The sequence below is a fragment of the Phyllostomus hastatus genome, unplaced genomic scaffold (genome assembly GCF_019186645.2).
Source record: "Phyllostomus hastatus isolate PE091 unplaced genomic scaffold, TTU_PhHast_1.1 phas_contig_551, whole genome shotgun sequence".
In the NCBI taxonomy this organism is placed as follows: Eukaryota; Metazoa; Chordata; class Mammalia; order Chiroptera; family Phyllostomidae; genus Phyllostomus; species Phyllostomus hastatus.
In genome coordinates, this window is record NW_025333909.1 from 2,477,480 (window position 1) to 2,490,574 (window position 13,095).

At 41.2% G+C, this 13,095-nt stretch overlaps 1 protein-coding gene across 5 annotated transcripts in view; it reads left to right on the forward strand.

Moving 5' to 3' along the window:
* Positions 1-13,095, forward strand: part of OPHN1 (oligophrenin 1) — a 253,859-nt gene that overhangs the window by 27,044 nt on the left and 213,720 nt on the right. The window lies entirely within an intron of this gene.

Genomic DNA, 13,095 nt, shown 5'->3' on the forward strand with positions numbered 1-13,095 from the left:
AGCTCCTCCAAAATGAAGAGACGCCTGCCCACGTGCACAGAGATCGCTGATCTGTAGGAAAGAGTAACCGTTCCAAAAACAGCATATGATTTTTATATTTCAGTTGTGATGAGCACTACCCTTCTCGGTAGGAGTGCTTCCTTCTAGGACTTCTGTCTCCCCAATATGAGTGGTTTAGATTTGGTTTTGAATTCATTTTGTGCACCTTTTGCCTTCGCAAGGGTCATCTCGGTATTCCCCTCTGCTGAAGTTAAAGGCATTTGACGCTAGTTCTGCCTCTGGGCTTTGAGGCTGCTGGTGTGATAGCTTCTAAGACAAGCTCCTGAAGCCATAGATTTATGAATAAACAGTGTCCTACTGGAGTTGACAGTCTTGAAACTTTGGCATCAGTGCTCCTTTTCCTCTTCAGCACACACTGACAATTGGCAACTGGGACTGTCTCCTGATTCTCCGTTTTAGGCATAGTTTTCTCCATCATCTCATCTCACCCTCCTGTGCTTTAGTGCTGGCTTGTTCAAGTTCCAGTCTTCTACGACACGGTCATTCTTTCTAAGCAGGCTAGCCAAGTGTTGAATCTTTACTACTAATACTCCTGTATAATTACTATTCTTTATTAGTAATGGAGTTTTTATGGAAACACCCCCCCACCCTGATTTTGTATATTAATGTGTATGTGCTAATGTATGTTTTTCTCAGGGTGCAAGTCCCTAGTGTTCAATCAATTCGCAAATTTTCAAAACTACTGGGCATATGTAGAAGCTGCCTTGGCCCTTTTTGTTATGAAACTGTGGGGAATAATTTGCAAACCTGCTCTTGTAAGCACTCCTCTGAATATCTTATGAGGGCTGATTTCTTTGGTTTCTTGTTCTGGGCGTAGCACTATATCTAAAACTCTTACCGGGCTGTTTTGAAGAGAGCAGATCACGGGGTCTGTCAACATGAGGTATGCAGCACGATTTATTTACACCTGGGGTTTAGTGATTTGATTTATACTGACATTTAGTCATCATTTACTTTGTTTTGAGTCAAAATGCAAGTAAGCATTTTCCCCACATCCTGCTGACTTCCTTATTTTGGCTCATGGTGTCCCCATCCTGCCAGTTGGCCAGACTTGAAACCTCAAAGACAGCTCTTTTTTTTTACTTTCTTTTTTCCCCCTTCCTTTCCTCTCTTTTTTAACTTTATTTTTATTGTTGAGACAATTACAGAAGTTGCCATTTCCTGCCCTCTTGCCTACCCTGACCCAGCCCCCACCCCCACTTCCCTGTGGCCATCCCCACAGCACTGTCTGTGCCTGTGGGGCATGCATGTATGTTCTTTGGCTGATCCATTCCCCTGCTTTCATCCAGTCTCCCCTCCTCTGACAGCTGTCAGTCTGTTCCATGTGTCCATGTCTCTTTTTCCTTCCTTCCTTCCTTCCTTCCTTCCTTCCTTCCTTCCTTTAGTACTAGTACTAGTACTAGTACTAGTTGTAGTAGTTAGTACAACTAATCTAGTACTAACAATCAGTGATAACATACATCAGTGAGGATGGTCTACATTTATGCTGAAGTATTGAACGACCTCCACGATAGCAGTGGCTTATAGCAAAGGTTTATTTCCTTAACATGATGCATGGCACTTTGGTTGGTTGGGTGCTCCGCTTGCCCTAGATACTCAGTGTCTGAGGCTGATGGAGCTCCATTTTTATGATCACGGGCAGGGGGAAAAGAACATGAGGTTTGCTCTCCGACCTTTAAAGATTCTGCTTAGAAACGACACACATCACACCTGCTCATGTTATGCTGGCGAAGTCAGTCACGTGGCCACAGCTGCCTTCAGAGGAGGAGGGGAAGTGCAACCCTACTGGTTGCCTTGATGGAAGAATCATATTATTTGGTTAACAACAGTAGTGTCTATCACAGATGGTAAAGACTTTATGAAAAGGATATGGCAAAAACCCAACCCAGGTGCTTAGGATGGGCAGGGCAGAGGAATAAAGGAGTGTTCATCTTGGAACTTAAGTCCCTAAAAGATATTTATTGAGCACCTCTTATATACTGGGCCCTGGGATAGTATGGTGAACAGGGCTAACGTGGTCTCTTTCTTCAGGGAGCTAACTTCTATTCCAGAGGCTGGCGAAAAAAAAAAAACAAGTAATCAGATACATACAATAATGGTAAGCCATGATAACAATTGCAAGGGGAACCAAACAAAGGCTGAGAGGATAACAGAGGGGACTTGCTTTTGGTATTGTGGTCAGGGATGTCTTCCTAGAAGAGGTGGCATTTAATTTGAGAATGGAATGATAAGAAGGTACACATCACACAAAGGTCTGGGTTGGGGAGGACATTCCCGACAGAGGGAAGAATGTATGCAAAGACTCTGAGGTTGCAAAGAGCTAGATTTCCCCCCCTTTAAGATATTAAAAGAAGAGTGAGGTGGTTGGAAGTTCTTGAGTAGTTCCCTGATCATTTATAGCCTGTAGGTCAGGTAGGGAACCTTTGAGAACCCATCAGAGGGTTTAAAACAGGGCGATTGAGTTGATAGGATTTTGAGCTTACCGTGGCTGTACTTTGGAGAATGGATTCAAGATGGGCAAGAATGGATGAGGCCACATTGGTTAGGTGGTAGTTGCAGTAGAACATGCAAGACATGATGATGGCTTAGTTTAGGGTGGAGATGGACAAAAGTGTATTCTATATTTATGAGTTTAAATCACTGGGATTTGGTGATGGGTTGGATTTATGGGAGGTGAGAAAGAGGGAGGTGTTCCATATGGCTACCTGGTTTCTATTTTTTAAAAAATAAGTCTTTTTTGAAGATTTTATTCATTTAAGAGAGAGGGGAGGAGAGGGAGAAAGAGAGGGAGAGAAACATCAGTGTGTGGTTGCCTCTCATGTGGCCCTCACTGGGGACCTGGCCCACAACCCAGGCATGTGCCCTGATTGGGAATTGAACCAGCGACCCTTTGGTTTGCAGCCTGGGCCCAATCCACTGAGCTACATCAGTCAGGGTGCTACCTGGTTTCTAGATGGATGGTAGGCTATTCTCTGAGATGGAGAATGCTTGAGAGGACCAGTTTTGTAGGGAGGATTGGATGTTAGGTTGTATATATGTTGAGTAACCTTCCTGACTCACGGTCTGAGGCAGCGCACTGTCTCCAGGTTAGGGCCTTAGCCCTCTGATATTGTGGAAATGCAATCCTTATTCCAGGTAGGGGGACCAAAGCAAGTGACTTCTTTCTAAGCCAGACAGCCCTATGTCCTAGATGGTTTCTTTACTACACTTAAATGCAGTATCACTGCAGAAATGGAACACATAGAAGGGGCTGGAGAACATTTTTGTGGGTTTGAAACTCTCAAGTGAAAAATGTGTTGGCTTGAAACCTTTGGAAACCATTCCATAGGTTTATTGTAGCTGTAGCTAAAATCAATTAATGGAACAGCAGATGAAAATGCGAAACATCCAAAGATCACTCAAGCATTGGGGCCCTGTGGAAGGGGCTGATCTTTAGGTGGACCTCCCATTGTGGAAAATGCACACACGTGTAGTCATGAGCAACTATAAAGGTGTCTCTTAGAAAGACTAACAAATAAAAGCTAGGAAGTGGGGGTAGGAGGTAACAGAAGATCAAAGTCAGCTCCGGTTTCTTTGCCATATGTGGTGCCCCAGTCTGGTAGTTTTCCTGTAGATGCTGTGGTCCGGGCACAGCTGGCTGATCAGTCTTTCTTCGAAGCAACCAACTGCCCCCCATGCCAACCCCAAGCAAGATCATTAAGTTATCTTTGTTCATTTCAGAGGATGGAAGGAGCCTGATCTGAGAAGAAAAAGTAACAAGAAAGAGCAATGTTAGACATGGCAGTGCTAAAAGGAAGATGGTGGTAATAAAGAAAAAAAGCCCAGGGAATTAAGAAAAGGCTAATGTAGCCCTGGCTGGTGTGGCTCAGTGGATTGAGCATGGGCTTGCCAACCAAAAGGTCATTGGTTTGATTCCCAGTCAGGACACATGCCTGGGTTGCAGGCCAGGTCCCCGGTGGGGGACGCACAAGAGGCAGCCACACATGGATGTTTCTCTCCCTCTACTTCTCCCTCCCTTTCCCTCTCTCTAAAAATAAACAAATCTTGAAAGAAAAGAAAGAGAGAGAGAGAGAGAGAGAGAGAGAGAGAGAGAGAGAGAGAGAGAGCGCTATCAAATTAACAGGAAAAAAAGCCAGAAGAAACAGGCTTTTAGGCTCTGCCGAGGCCACTCTGCGCACATGGACTTAGGTACCTGGGAAACTGCAGGCCTGTAGGGAAATGCAATTGGCTTCCCTAATAAGAGGCCTGTTTTGTAGACTTGCTGGGAATCCTTTAGCAAACGGCTTGTGGTCCCAGTTTACAGGAAATTAGAAGTTAAAAGCAAAAAAGCAAAACAAGGAAAAGGTTTTCAACCTTGCTATGATTTTCTCTAAATAGAACTTACATTACAGTCTCAGAGCAGATGAAAGAAATTGGGGTGAACTGTGCTGGAGGCTGTTCCAACTTGCTAAGCAGTCCTGGTATTATTCCCAAGGGAAGGTCTGCACACAATGGCGAGGTAGTTTTTATTTGGTGCCCAGAGAAGATTAGGCACGGGATCCAGTTATTTGCAGTTTCCAATAGCCTCTTAGTGCACAGCTTGGAGGGCAAATTTCCCTGGGAAGATGGGGAGTGATGGGTAACCTTCTAGCCAGTTACTGCTGAAAGGGGCTCAACCTTCAAATCAGGCTACTCATTAGTATTCAGACTCAGAGATTGGCTGGTGGTACCTTACATAAGTCCCTCCAGCCCTAGACATGGGGAGAAGGCATGTAGATTCCCCCAAGCTCCAGAGCCTTGATGCTTATTGCTGTACAGGGAAGCCCCACTGTGTTCTGTCTCAGGGAGGAATGTTTGAGGGTTCTACCGGTCTGCCTCTACCCTCAATCTCTTGGCCTGAATCTTTCTTCAGAGAAAGACAAATCTTACACTCCTCAGGTTTTCTGAAATCATCCTGAAATTGCCTTTATATGAAGTAGCAATAATTGGAATATATAATGGTAGGAAAGACCCCTTTTGAATTACAACAGAAAAAAGAAAATACCTAAGAATAAACTTAATAAGCAATATATAAGTTTCATATGAAGGAAAAAAGAACTATTACTGAGGAACACAAATGAATACAGACTAATAGACATACTATGTTCTTAAGTGGATGGTAATGTAAACATATTAATTCACTTAAGTAAATAGGAGGATAAATTCAACTCAATTCAAATAAAAACTCAATTTTGGTGAAGCTGGTTATAAAATAACCTTTGTAAAAACAAGTGACCATGAAAACCCAGAGACATTAGAAAAAGGGGAGTAGTTAGCGGTTTTTAGTTTCATTAGAAAGTAAAAATAACATCTTATTAAGCTACAGTAGTTAAAACAGTATGGTACTAGTACATGATTTATAAGGACAAATCAATGGAACAGAGGAGAAAGTCTAGCAATATATTGAAATCACGTAGAAATTTCACACTTGGTAAAGATGGCATTTCAGATTAGTGAGCAATAGATGGATTATTTTATTGAAGGTTTTTGGGTCACCTTGGAAGCCATTTGGGGAAAAATATGTCATACTTAACACCCAGGTAAATTACAGATAAATCAAAGTTTTAAATGTAAAAAATAGGGCCATAAAACTTCTAAGAAAAAAAGGGAGTGTTTAAAAACTAATTTTAAAATGAGGAAGGATTTTTAAAAAAAGATATTATTTTTAGAAAGAGTGGAAGGGAGGGAGAAAGAGAGGAAAACAAACATCAATTGGTTGCCTCTTGCACACCCCCATCTGGGGGGACCCAGCCTGGCACCCAGGCAGGTGCCCTGACTGGGAATGAAACCCACGACCTTTTGGTTTGCAGGCCAGCACTCAATCCACTGAGCCACACCAGCCAGGGCAGGATTTTTAAAATATGGTATGAAATTAAGAACAAGTAAAAGGAAAAGATGGTATCTGTGAGAGCACAAAAGGCAAATTTCTTTATGGAAAAAGAACATCATGAATCAAGTCAAAACCCAAAGGAATGACAGTCATACATCACCACAGTGGAAATCGGCACAACCTCTGTGGAGGGAGTTTGGCAATTTAAATAAAAATGAAAAATCCATATACTTTTACCCAGGAATTCTACTTGTTTGATCTTATTCTATAGATATATACCCAATATATCCATATATGTGTAAAAAGATATATGTACAAAGGTGGTTTATGTTGTCACTGTAACAAATTACCACAAATTTAGTGGCTTAAAACAACACACATTTGTTTATTTTCTTACAGTTTTGGAGGTCTTAAGTCCAAAATTACTGGGTTGGCCAAAAAGTTTCTTTCTTTTTTTCCCCCGTAAGATGGCTTTAGTAGCACTTAGTTGTGTTTAACTCCATTCAAAACAATTTTGTTAGATTGTATTGTGACAGGTCATATCAGCATGCATTAAGAAAAACTTTTCAAAACTGGTGAATTTTTGTGTAGCCATTTTAATATTGAAGATGGAAGGAAATAGGCAATGTTTTTGGCACATTATACTTTACTATTTCAAGAAAGATAAAAATGCAACCGAAATGCAAAAAGAAAAAAGATTCATGCAGTGTATGGAGAAGGTGCTGTGACTGATCGAACATGTCTGAAGTGGCTTGTGAAGTTTTGTTCTGGAGACTTCTTGCTGGACGATACTCCACAGTTGAGTAGGCCAGTTGAAGACGATAGTGATCAAATCAAGACATTCATTGAGAACAATCAGTGTTCTACCACATGGGAGATAGCCGGCATGGTTAAAATGTCCAAATCAATGAAGTTATTGGTGAAAATGACAAATGTGTCTTTTATTTTACAGAAAAAAAAAACCTACGGACTTTTTGGCCAGCCCAATAGTTTCACTGGGCTAAAAAGTCAAGACATGAGCAGGGTAGGTTCTTTCTGGAGGTTTTGTGGGGACAATCTGTTTCCTTGTCTCTTCCATCTTTTAGAGGCCACCTGCATTGCTTGGTGTGTGGGCCCTTCCTCCATCTTTAAAGCACATCACTCCGGTTTTTATTTCTGTTGTCCCATCTCTGCCTTGTCCTGTTACCCCTCCTACCTCCCTTTTCTTATAAGGACCCTTGTGATTATATTGGGTCGATGTAGGTAATCATTCATCATCACCCCATCCGAAGACCCTGAATCACAGCTGCAGATCCCTTTTGCTGTGATCGGTAAAATAGGAACAGGTTTGGGGAATTGGGACATGAACACCTTTGAGGTCTTTTATTCAGCCTACTGTAGACATGCTCTTGCATACCCTCTCTCTGGAAGAAAAACAAACTGCTAATGATGACCACCTCTAGGGGCTGAGAGACAAGGGTGACACGAAGATAATTTCCTCTATGTGTCTTTTACTTTTTGTGTTTGTCTGTATTTGCTATTTAAAAAAACAATGCATATGCTTACTGTAGAGATTTTAGATATTGCCAAAAAGAGAAAAACATAAACACATTCATAATCCATCCAAACTCAACCACTGTTAGTATTTTTTATCTGTTTCCTTCTATTTTTTTCTGTACAGAATCATGTCTGTGGCAGGCAGAATAACAGCTTCCCAATGATGTTCAAACGCTCATTCCCAGAAGCTGTGAATATGCTACCACATATGGCCAAAGGGACTGTGTAGATGTGAGGAAGGATCGCGAGATAGGGAGCTGGTCCTGGCCTATCTGGGTGGGCTCCACGTCATTGCAAGGATCCTCACAAGGGAGGGAGGAGGCAGGAGGGCCAGGCGAGAGAAAATGACGTGATAATGGAAGCAGACATGGAGTGGTACATACATCCAGGAGGCAATGAATGTGCACAGCCTTTAGTAGCTACACAGGGGAAGGACCGAAATCTTGGACTTTGATCTCTAGAACCTAAGAAAATAAGCCTGTCATTTAACAATATTGAATTTGTGGTCATTTGTTAACAGTAACATTAAGAAAGGAATGCAGTGTGTTTGAATGATAAGCATTTTCCTACATGCTTTAACATTTTTTCATGTAAATACTGTGACACCTCCTTGTTTTAATGTTATTATTTATCTATTTGCCTTATTTTTAAAAAAATTTATTTATTTTTAGACGGGGGGAGGAAGGAGAGAGGGAGAGAAACAGCAATGTGTGGTTGCCTCTCGAGTGTCCCCTACTGGGGACCTGGCCTGCAACCCAGACATGTGCCCTGACTGGGAATCAAACCAGTGACCCTTTGATTCGCAGCTCATGCTCAATCCACTGAGCAACACCAGCCAGGGCTATTTGCCTTATTCTATAGACTGTAAGTTACAGAAGGGCTGGGCCCATTTCTGTGTTTTTCTTGCTAGCTTTATTGAGATATTACTGACATGTATGTTTGTTTAAGGTGCACAATGTGATGATTTTATATATATATGTATATACACACACACATATACACACATATAGGGTGGGGTAAAAGTAGGTTTATGGTTGTGAGTACATGAAACACAGCTTATTCTTGTGTTATTATTTATTAATTGTATTATTGTCCATATGGACAACTGCAAACCTTCTTTTATCCACCCTTATATACTGTGAAATGATTACCACAGTAAGGGTGGTTAGCATCTCTGTCTCTGCACATAACTGCCATTTTTTGGTGTGGTGAGAACATTTAAGATCTACTCTCTTAACTTTCATGTGGATAATACAGTACTGTTAATTACAGTCACCATACTGTAAGTTAGATCACCAGAACTTAAGTCATCTCATAGCTGGAATTTTGTAGCCTTTGACCAACATCTCAGTTCCCCCAAACTCTAAACTCTGGTGACCACCACACGTTTTCTGTATCTGCACAACCTGGTTGTTTCCGTGTGTTGGCTATTGTCCATGCAGTGAACGAAGGGGAGCAGGTCTCACTTTGAAACAGTGATTTCCTTTCCTTCGGGTAAATTCCCAGCAGTGGAATCAGCTGGGTCACAAGGCAGTTCCATTTTTAGTGTTTTGAGGAAACTCCATACTGTTTTCCACAGTGACTGCACCAGTCTGCATTCCCGCGAACCGTGTAACTAAGGTTCCCTTCCCTCCACATCCTCTCTAGCACTTGTGTGTTGATTTATTGATGATGGCCATTCTGACAGGTGTGAGGTGATATCTCACTGTGGTTTTAATTTACATTTCCCTGATGATTAGTGATGTTGAGCATTTTTTCATAAACATGCTAGGCATTTGTCTGTCTTTTTGGGGAAAATGTCTATGCAAGTCCTTTACTTATTTTTAAATCAGGTTACTTTTTTTCTTCTTTGCTATCAAATTGTTTAAATTATTTTTTAAAAAAGATTTTAATAAAACCAGGGACATGGAAATACAGAACAAACTGACAGTAACCAGAGGGGATGGAGGAGGGACATCATAGGGGAAACAAGGGGAAGGGACAACTCAAGGAACGTATATAAAGGACACGTGGACAAAGACAAGGGAGGGGGAGCACTGAATATGGGGAGGGTGGATAGGACAGGGGACAATAATGTGGGAAAATTGGGACAGTTGTAATTGAACAAGAAAAAAATTAAAAAAGCGAAAAAAGTTAATGTATCAAAGGAAGGCCTACTTAGTAAATGCTCAATAAAGATTAGACATAATTATGTATCAAGTTAAAATATTTATTTATTTTTAGAGCGAGGGGAAGGGAGCAACCAAGAGAGGGAGAGAAACCTGGATGTGTGAGAGAAACATCAATCAGTTGCTTCTCATATGCCCCCTACAAGGAACCTGGCCCACAACCCAGGCGTGTGCCCTGACCCGGAATCAAACTGGTGACCTTTTGGTTTATAAGCAGACGTTCCACCCACGGAGCCACACCAGTCAGGGGCAGAGTCTTTATCTACTTTGGATACTAATTTATCAGATGGATGGTTTTGAAATGTTTTCTCATATTCTGTAGGTTGTCTCCACTCAGATGATTGTTTCCTTTGCTGTACAGAATCTTTAGTTTGATGCAATCACGTCTGTCTGTTTTGCTTTTGTTGTTTGTACTTTTGGTTTCATATGCAGTAAATGGCTTTGTGTAATATGGATATTTTAACAATTTTGATCCTGCAAATCCATGAACACGGGACATATTTCCATTTATTTCTGTGTTGGTCAATTTTTTCATCAGTGTGTATAATTTTTAATTCTTTTTAATCCTCACCTGAGGACATTTTTTTCATTGCTTTTTTTTTAGAGAGAGGAAGGGAGAGAGAGAGGAAGAAGGGAACATTGATATAAGAGAGAAACATTGTTTGGTTGCCTTATTGTGTATCCGCCCCACCTCCTCCACTCCCACCCTCCCACCAGGGATGGAACACACAACCTACACGGGCATGTGCCCTGACCAGGAATCTAACCTGTGACCTTTGGGCCTGCGGTGTGTTCCAACCAACTTAGCCACACTGGCCATGGCTCAGGGTCTATAATTTTTAGCATGCAGAAATTTTCTTGTTGGTTGAATTTATTGCTAAGATATTTTTATTATTTTTGATGCTATTGTCAGTGGGATTGTTTTCTTTATTTCTCTTTCAGGTAGTTTGTTGTTAGTGTATAGAAATACAACTGGGTTTTATGTAGTGGTGAGCCTAGCTGCCTTTTATTTATGTTTGATCACATATTTCCATAGTGGGCCCTTAATAGCTATTTACTAAATCAATAAATATACCATAACTTATTTTAGTATAATCTTAGAGACTAAGATTTTCCCAATGTTTTGCTTTGCCAAAGTAGCTCTTGCCATGTGTAGCTGATAATAATAATAGCTTTTTAAGTGCTTTACATACATTATTTCAATTTAGCCTTACAAAAACCTGACGAGGGCCAGATGCTATTATTATGTCCCTTGCTGAAGGTCACACAGTTTGTAAGGGGCAGAAACCCAGATTTGTCAGACTCCAGATCTAACACTCCTAACTGTGATGCTGTATGGTATCCTAAAAAATTGGCTCATGCTGTATATGCTGGTTTTGATAACTTTTTTTTTACTAAATATCACATCATGAACATCTCTCCATATCATTTCAGATGCTGTTTCTGCATCGATTGAAATGATCATGTGTTTATTTCATTTTATTTATGTGGTGCTTTGCATTGACTAATTATTTTCTGTGTGTTGAAATACCTTTGCATTCCATGAATAAAACCTATTTGGTCATGGCATATGATCCTTTTAATGTGCTGTTGAATTTGGTTTTCTACTACTTTGCTGAGGATTTTTTTTTGTCTCAGTATTCATAAAAGATATTAGCTTATAGTTTTCTTTCCTTGTAATGTTTTCATCTGGCTTTGGTATCAGGGTAATGTTGGCCTCCTAGAATCAGTTAGGGAGTGTTAACTTTTTTTGGGGAGGAGCAGTTTGCAAAGCATTGGTTACTGAGAGTTTTAAAAGCTCCCCAGGTGATTCTGATGGGCAGCCAGGGTGGAGAACCAGTGCTCAGCAGGGTGTGCTCCCTGTGCCAGCTGCATTAGCATCACACGGGAACTTGTTGGAAATGTAGACTCTTGAGTCATGCCCCACACTTACTGAACTCCAGTCAGCCGTTGTGCCAGATACCCAGGTAACTCCCGTGGCATATTAAAGTTGGGGACACCATGGAGTATATTAGCATTCTGAGTGTCCTGGTTACCTGATGAAGCTCATCTGGAGTAATTGTTTCCCAGGCCCAACTAAGATCCACTGAACCCCTGTGTCTGGGGCACGAGGGAAGCCTGGTTAGCTGTCTTTAAAAAGCAAAGTATCCCAGGCGATTCTTCTTATCAGTGACATTTTGGAAAACTGCCCAGCTAATGGAGCTCGTGGTGCAGTAGTTCTCAGCCTTGGGCACTCTGCAGCCATGGGGCATACCTAGCTGGGGGCAGGGGGCAGGGGGCAGGGGGCAGGGGTAATGGGAGCACTTGTAGTTGTTGCAGGAGGTGGGAGGGGAGACATGTTGGCAACTCATACTCTTCTGTACAGACTATTTGTTTCCATGAACATGTGTTGTTTTCAAATGAAAATAAATAAAGAAAAGACTGAGTCTTGATCTCCATCCAGAGAGATTTAGATTAATAGTTCTGGGTTGGCACTAGGAACCTCTGGTATTTCATAAATCTCCTGGCTGAATTGGCAGCTACATTCTCATTGTTCTGCATACCTCGGGTTTATTCCTTACTATAGTGCACTTCTGCCTCTGTTGTCTGGGTTATCTTCCTAAAAAAATCTGATCATATACTGAGTAAATATTTGTTGAATGGATGAATCCCCTTTACTCTTTGCTTGTAGGTGAGTCCCCACTGCCTCCAAGAACTAATACTGAACTCCTTAACTAGGCATGTAAGACTATTTGTAATCTCTCTGTAACACATTTCTTCAAGTTTCTTTTTCTATTATTTCCTCCCATATCTGTTCTCCACTCTGCCCACTAAACGAGTCATTGTTTTCTGAACACACTTGGCATCGTTGCGCTCATTGCTTAAGACTCCATTCTTTGCCGGTACCGTTCCCTTCACCTGCCACGCCCATTGCACATTTTCTGCCTGGAAAATGTACTCATTGTTCAGATTGCAGCTCAAATGTATTCTCTTCTGTGAAGCTTTTTGCATCTCACCCAAATATCATCAGATGACCCTTCTATTCTTCCAGTACCTTAGATTTATACTTTTATTATTGCATTTACAACGTGCTGTTGTCATTGTTTAGTGGCTGTGGCTCCCAGGCAGTGACTACGTCTCCTTTGTCTTCATCACCCATAGCACCTAGCACAGCTTTGTCAAATCAGTGCTCATGAAAAGTTTGTCAAAGAATCATTCATTCACTCATTCATTCATTCATTCATTCTGCAAATACTTATTGACTATCTGCTATACAGCATGCACTGTGGTAGGTGTTGCAGATGCAGTAGTGAAAGAGACAAACCAAGGTGCTTTCTTTTACAGAGCTTGGGTTTTAATGGGGAAAGGCGTACAATACACTATTAAACAATTTTTTTGTTTCTACCTGTTATTTTTGTTTTTATATTTTTATTGTTGTTCAAGTACAGTCGTCTCCATTTTCACCCCACCATGGTTCCCCACCCCACCCATCCCCACCTCCCA